This window comes from Bactrocera latifrons, unplaced genomic scaffold (assembly GCF_001853355.1).
Source record: "Bactrocera latifrons isolate USDA-ARS-PBARC rearing strain unplaced genomic scaffold, ASM185335v1 scaffold_2, whole genome shotgun sequence".
Classification (NCBI taxonomy): Eukaryota; Metazoa; Arthropoda; class Insecta; order Diptera; family Tephritidae; genus Bactrocera; species Bactrocera latifrons.
Genome location: NW_017535518.1, coordinates 2,355,178 through 2,360,710, shown reverse-complemented (window position 1 = coordinate 2,360,710; position 5,533 = coordinate 2,355,178). Strand labels below are relative to the sequence as shown.

General features: G+C 30.2%; 1 protein-coding gene across 2 annotated transcripts in view; it reads left to right on the top strand.

Moving 5' to 3' along the window:
- LOC108967867 (DNA fragmentation factor subunit beta) overlaps positions 1-5,261 on the top strand; it is a 14,666-nt gene extending 9,405 nt beyond the window's left edge. Inside the window, exon 5 of one of the 2 annotated variants that reach the window (XM_018931504.1) lies at positions 4,991-5,261. The gene's annotated coding sequence lies outside the window, so the exon portion shown is untranslated. Of the gene's footprint in view, positions 1-2,694; positions 2,953-4,990 lie in introns of those variants that run through there. The other variant, XM_018931503.1, reaches the window with a different exon arrangement.
- Positions 5,262-5,533: the final 272 nt, after the last annotated feature.

Here is a 5,533-nt window from a genome sequence, read left to right as displayed (position 1 = left end):
ATTTTTAAAAAATAAAAGTGAAAATTTTTGTTCCCAGCAACGGGATTAAAAAATAAAAATTTAAATTTTATTCCAAAATTTTTGAATCTTTAAATTCGCAACTCCAGCTCCTGGCTTTCTCAATATTATATATCTCTTTTTCAACAACTAAAAAAATATTTTTTTTTTGGGTTGTTTAACTAGACACAAAACTCTTAGTTGCATCAGGCTTTCAGATATTAAGCATAACAACTGGTTTCTTAACGCAAACACTTCAATTTAAAAACGGTTTTTGAACTGGTTTCAATACCTACAACAATGTATGTATACTAAAATGCCAATATCTCATAAAAAATGTGCAAATTTTGACACTTTTCTTTAAGGAACAAATTATTTTATTCATTATAACTAAAGAATATTGTTAATCAGCCTTTTAATGCCTTTACTATCTAAGCAAATTAAATAAATATATTTAATTATACAATTTTAACTTTTTTGTATGATTTTACAAGTAATTATTTTAAATCTAAATCAAATTTGTAATTTGCTGCTCGATACCAAAACTTTATTAAGAACTATATTCTATATATGATGTGTAAACTAAAGTTAACAATAAACTGGAAAAGTAACTAAACTAGAAAAGTGCAGTTTTCTTATTAATTAATAAAATTTTAATTTGAAAAAAAAAATTCATATAAAATTTTGGTAAATTTTTATTTTGTTTAAATATAATTATTAATTAAAAGTAACTTAATGAACATTAATAAATAAAATGAGCGTATTTTTTTAATCGTTCTCTAAACTTCTCCTGTGCGACTGCTAGATCTTTTTAGTTTAGTATATAATGCATGAGATTCACTGAACTTCTTGCTCTCAGTAAGGTTTATGTTATCATAACCGTAGGAGTTCTTGACCTATAGAGTACATGTGGTAATGATGGAAGTTTTGTCGGACGCTGAATGTCAAAGTTACATATATGGAGGAATGTGAGTGGGAAACATCCGGGCATTCTCTCCTCCATTTCCCAGCTTTTTAAAGGCAGATTACTCACTCACCTATTCTGCTCTTCTGTGCAGTAGTTTGATGGGCAGGCGCACGAACATCCACCTATCGGAAGCCAATGGAAAGCGTTCAGGGGTTGGCTACGCTGTGCATAACGGGAACTGTAAGAACAACTCCAACTGGTACTAAACCTGCAACCTGTAGACCTCTTCACTGAAAGTTGCGCAGCAAAAGCGGTGGGACGATTATTGCATTAGAATTAATGAATAGAATGTCGGTGGGTAATGGCGGGTAGCAAACACCGACTATATGTCCCCATTTTTCAACTGGGAAAGAAGGTTCAGGTAAACGTAGAAAAATATTGCTACGCTCAACACTCTAAACATCTATACGGATGGCTCGAAAATAGACGATTAGGTTGGTGTGATAATATACTGTCCAGAGTATGGCATAAAGCTACTTTTTAAGTTTTCGAAACACTGCAGTATATTTCAAGCTGAGGTCTTTGCTATTGCGAAAGCCGCTAGGCTATCCTCTTATTTACCTCACTCAGGGCAGTAGCCTCGTATCGCATATCGGCCAGAAGTTTCTTAGGAAGCATTACAGCAGTGGAAAGTATTGCCAGAAGCAAAAACTTCACTTCTACTGGGTGTCAGGAAAAAAAAAAAATATTGCCAAGAATAGCGTAGTGCTAATATTCGAAAACGTGATCAACATTTTGAAACTCATGCATTGTCTATACTACGACCTCGCCAGAAGCATGGTAAATAAAATCAAAACCTGTTGAAACGAGCTCCCTGGTGCAAAACCTAAACATTCATGTGCAAAACAGTGGATCGGAGGTACACAAAATTTCTATTGACACTCGATAGAGGAACATGATGGGAATTCTAACTGGTTACTGTCTGGTGGTGGCACATGCCCGCATAATGGGGCTGACAGATCGAGAAGTCTGCAGGAAATATATAGAGTAGGGCACCAGGGAAACAATGGAGTATCTCTTGGAGGTATCGATGGTGAGCAACTAGAGTCTGTTACAATTTATTTTAATCGCAGGTATCTTACAGTATGACTACTCCTCTTGGAAATAGCAACTGAACTCCATCTGGTATCGCAAAGGCCCATAACTGGTATATGAGCGGCTTATTGCCCGACCAGATTAACCTAACGTAACCTATCTCAATGGAGAAGAGAGAGCTTGTTTTATTAAAAACAGAGTATAATTGTGCCTAAAATTGATAAAATCGGGTGAAAATTCGACTTAGCCCCTATATAATTAATTATAGAATTTTCGAACATCCGTCTGACTTTAGTCCATATAGATTGGTGATGGTATTTGAGGTTGATTTAGTATAATTTAGTATAATTTAGTTTAATTTTCAGGATTTCGTGGATAAATGAAGTTGAGCTCTTTCGCTAAACTTTCCAAAATTGACAAGAAGGTATTTAGTCGGATGTGACCTTTGTACAAAATGTTCGGTTAGTCTCAAGTTTTAACACGAGCTTATTAAATGTATTTTTTAGTACATAATCGAAGATTTTTTCACACCGATAAATATTTTTTTATAAACAATTTACGGCCGAATTTTTGGTCAAAAATCGATTTTTATTTGTTTGAGAAAACGCCATTTGGTGAAAAACTTTTACTTTACTTATTTGCTTTACCAGATTTAACATTACTTTAACGAAATCTGTTTGGTTTTTTAATTTCAGAGAATCTAGTTCAGAGATATAGTGCTCACCGAAATCGTCTTTTTTGAGAGAAGCTCCCGGAGATCAGCATTTTCAAATAAATATTTTTACCAATACTATGTGTGTTAAAAGATAGCACATTTTTGAATCAATAAATTTAAGTTTTCTCGGAAAAAATTCTGGAAAATCGCTCTTTTTGGCCTTCTAACTGTATATAACTCCTTAACTTACTCCTTGTTTCCTTTAAATTTGTGCCAGACTTTTGAATTATTTTCTACAACTTCAAGGCACTTCGACACGTCTGCTATTATTTTCAATAAAAACACAATTTTTTTTTAATTTTCATATCCTTTATTTCATGAAATACATCGCATTAATAAAAATATTACAACACTAAAGAAATTATTTCGTTTTTTTTTTTGTTGTTTTCAAAAAAGTATAAATAAGTTGAATTGCTAATAAAATATTTAGATATATGTATATAGTATGTAGTTTGTTGCATAACAAAAATGATATAGACACACCGTTATAGCGTTTGAGTAATATTTCTTATGGATTCGTGTTTACAAGATTTTTTATAATTTTAATTAATATAAAATTAACAAATTTCGTTACACATGCCACAATAAATTGATGAAATTATTCAAAATATGTATAAAATGAAGGACTTAATTACACAAAAAAAAAAAAAAATAATAACTAAGAATACACAAGTAAAATTATAATTAATAAAAAATGAGTTAAGAACAAAAAAGTGTTAGCGCATTTTTTCGTTGAGTTCTTCTTCTTCCTTTGCAAGTCGATATTAATTTTTTATAAAATTTCATGTTTCGTTTAAAAATTGTTTACATTTTAAGCTCTGCTTTGCGGCTTTCGATAAGGCTCGTTACCTTTTTCAACCTGTCGTTGTTTTTATATGCTTTTTTTTGTTGTTGTTTATTAATTATCGTTCACATTTGCAAACAAAAAGTTTCACATTTCAAATATGTTTCACCCTCTCTCAGTTAGCGTACAATTCAAACATCTTTTTTTGCTTAAGTTTTTAAGTGGTTAATATTTCGTTATTCATAAACTGCCGTTAGTCTCCCCAAAAACTGTTTAGGGCTTAAAATTATACTTCATCGCCAACTCCAAAGTGTTAATGTCGTCTTAGTAGGCACTAATGTACTAATGTTGGACAAAAAATATATATAAACAAAATGTTTATTTTTTTATATTCATTTAAAAAAATCTATAACCAATTTCTATAAGAATGAGAAATAATTATAGATCTGATTGTCCAGGCCCTGAAACGAAAATGATACAGAAGAAAAAGTAGAAAAGAATTAGTTATCTTCGCATAAAATATCAAATAGTTTACAAAATATATATTTAAACATAAAAAGCTTATTTAAAAAGGTCGGAAATAATGGCGCGCAGCTTGACAAAGACAGAGTGTAGGGCAATAACGGGACAGGCGTGGGTGCAGCAGCACTACGTTGGCACACTATGACAGTTAGAGAAATGTGGTCCAGCTGCCGTAATCATCAGCGCGCTTATGATAATCTGACAGTTGTCTGACAGCTGTTTGATACTTCATAGGCGAAAATACCTTTTCGGTTTTATTTGTCGAACTACGACAATATTTTTATGTATTTAATTTGCTGAAAAGGCATACAGCGTGGTAGTAAGGTTGTGGCAAAGTTTTACATATTTTAAAATTATTTTTTATATCATTTTGTTATTATATTAATACATATTAAGGTGGTTTTTTTTTTGCTCGGTACTCTAAAAAGTAGGCACTTAGAAACCTTCACGCAAATATCGCCAGGTTTAAAGTCTTAATATTGAGATATTACTCCTTGTAGCTTTGTAATTTTTATATATTATTACATATACATACATATATGTATTATATGATATGATATGAATTTTTCTGTTTGATAACAAGAAAAGATTTAAAACGGTAGGATCTTTCCGTTATAATTAAGAGCTCATAATGGGAGTGATTTTCGTAGTGGCGGCTATGAACCTATTTTTTAGAGTACCAAGCCAAAAAAAAAATATTAAACCCTCCCTAATATATTTGTGACCAGGTTTGCTAGTAAACTTTTTTTTTTTAATTTTTCATTATAAACTTGCGATAATTTTTTTTTTAATTTTTAAATCTGTTATTTGATTATAGTTTTAATAACTTTTATTTTTAATATTTTGTCTTTCATTTTTCAATTCAGTTTTTGTAATTTGAAATTTGAAAATTATTTTTGGCTAAGATTTTCGAGATTTTAAAAAAATTTTAAGTTCAATTTTTATTTTATTAATTTAATTTTTATTTTAGAATTTCACAAGTTTTAGCAACATTTCTATTGTTCTAAAGTTTCACTTTTTTATACCGCCAAACAAGACACAAGGAAGTTGTTTTTGGGTTTTTTGTATCACATTAAGAACCACTGTATAGTTATGAAGCATATCGGCGAGTGACCTAATCGAAAGTATAGCTTCTAAAATAAATAAACGAATAGACGATACTTACATAAGTGCAAAAATCTCGCACTTCTCTCTAATAACCTAAAAATAATAAAAAAGTAAACATAAACAAATATAGCTTGCGATATTTGGCAAGTTACTAAAAATTTAAAGCAAATCAAAAATACAAAACAAATATAAACTAATTACAAGTAATACTTACAAATATCAAATATATACCACTATACTACAGCATACAATATTCGTATGTACAAATTATACAAAAACAAAAAAGAAGATAAAGTATACTGCATATTCATATATATTAAAGGTATTCAAAAGTCTATCATAAGATAAATACTAAACTGAATAACATATTTACAATATTAATGGAATAAACTGCTAAAAGTATTTA